Genomic DNA, 2,216 nt, shown 5'->3' with positions numbered 1-2,216 from the left:
AGTAAGACCTTTAGGATAGCTTACGGTGATAGTTGTGTTGATCCTGCCGAGAATCAGAAACTTTTGTACCCAGTAAATTAGTTTTTTTAATTAACAGAAACATGCTTCTGATCTGATTGTTTTGCTCTGGATTGGTACACACATTTCTTAGGACTTCCTAATTTGGTAGGATTTTTGGGGTTCCAGAAGTATACGTTTGATACAGATTACTAAAGACTGTTCCGTTTTTGACAGATTCTGTTTTCTATGTGTTGTTTGCCTATTTTGATGAATCTATGAGTAGTATCGGAGGGTATGAACCATAGATAAGTTGGAGTACAGTAGATATTACACCAATATGAATTTAGAATGAGTTCATTACAATACCTAAGTGGTGGTTTTATTTTCTTATACTAACGGAGCTTACGAGTTTTCTGTTGAGTTTTGTGTTGTGAAGTTTTCAAGTTTTGGGTAAAGATTCGACGGACTATGGAATAAGGAGTGGCAAGAGCCTAAGCTTGGGGATGCCCAAGGCATCCCAAGGTAATATTCAAGGACAACCAAGAGCCTAAGCTTGGGGATGCCCCAGATGGCATCCCCTCTTTCGTCTTCGTCCATCGGTAACTTTACTTGGAGCTATATTTTTGTTCACCACATGATATGTGTTTTGCTTGGAGCGTCATTTTATTTTGTTAGTATTAGGTTGCTATTATTTAGAATAATGTTTTGAATCTTTAGTTTCAATAAAAATGTTAAGGATAGCCTTTACCATGCTTATTTTGCTAGTATACATGTTGCTGTTTGAAAACAGAAAGTTACCGCTGTTTCAAAAATTCGCTACAAAATTCAGAGAATGGTATAATGTTCAAACCTTTTGCATAATAAGATCTGATAAATTTACTACAGTGGGAATTTTCTCTCATGATTTTTGGAGTTAGGGAAGTATTGATACTCTTGCATCCTTTACAGACTGTACTGTTTTGGCAGATTGCTGTTATGTTTGCGTTGTTTGCATATGTTTGCTTGTTTAATGATTCTATTTAAGGATAGGAGTATTAAATATGCATAGGCATTTAGTATGCAATTTTGAATAATAGTTTTAGTGATTTGTTACAGTAGAAAATGATAAGGTTTTTGCATTGGTTTATACTAACTTATCTCACGAGTTCTTGTTGAGTTTGGTGTGGATGAAGCTTTTGAGAAACAGAGAAATCATGATATGAGAGAATTAAGGAGACACAAAAGCTCAAGCTTGGGGATGCCCAAGGCACTCCAAGATAATATTTCAAGAAATCTCAAGCATCTAAGCTTGGGGATGCCCCGGTAGGCATCCCACCTTTCTTCTTCAACAATTACCGGTTAGTATCGGTCGAACCCAAGTTTTTGCTTCTTCACATGAGTTGTGCTATCCTTGCAATGTCATTTTATTTTGTTTTGCTTGCTGTTTGAATACAATACCAAGATCTGATATTCTTTAATGAGAGAGAGTCTTCACATAGTTACATAATTATTTAGCTACTCATTGATCTTCACTTATATCTTGTTGGAGTAGTTTGTCATTTACTCTTGTGCTTCACTTATATCCTATGAGTAAATGGTTGAATGAGTTGAATGTCATAAATCTGAAATTATATATGTTTCATATGCCTACCCCATTGAGAGTAATGACTTCACTGTTGGGGAACGTAGTAATTTCAAAAAAATTCCTACGCACACGCAAGATCATGGTGATGCATAGCAGCGAGAGGGGAGAGTGTTGTCCACGTACCTTCGTAGACTGAAAGCGGAAGCGTTAGAACAACGCGATTGATGTAGTCGTACGTCTTCACGATCCAACCGATCCAAGTACCGAACTATTGGGGAACATAGTAATTTCAAAATTTTCCTACGAACACGCAAGATCATGGTGATGACATAACAACGAGAGGGGAGAGTGTTGTCCACGTACCCTCGTAGACCGTAAGCGGAAGCGTTGGCACAACGCGGTTGATGTAGTCGTACGTCTTCACGATCCAACCGATCCAAGCACCGAACGTATGGCACCTCCGAGTTCAGCACACGTTCAGCTCGATGACGATCCCCGGGCTCCGATCCAGCAAAGCTTCGGGGATGAGTTCCGTCAGCACGACGGCGTGGTGACGATGATGATGTTCTACAGGCGCAGGGCTTCGCCTAAACTCCGCGACGATATGACCGAGGTGGAATATGGTGGAGGGGGGCACCGCACACGGCTAAGG

Source organism: Triticum aestivum, chromosome 7B (assembly GCF_018294505.1).
Source record: "Triticum aestivum cultivar Chinese Spring chromosome 7B, IWGSC CS RefSeq v2.1, whole genome shotgun sequence".
NCBI lineage: Eukaryota > Viridiplantae > Streptophyta > Magnoliopsida > Poales > Poaceae > Triticum > Triticum aestivum.
Note: the sequence above shows the minus strand (reverse complement) of the source record.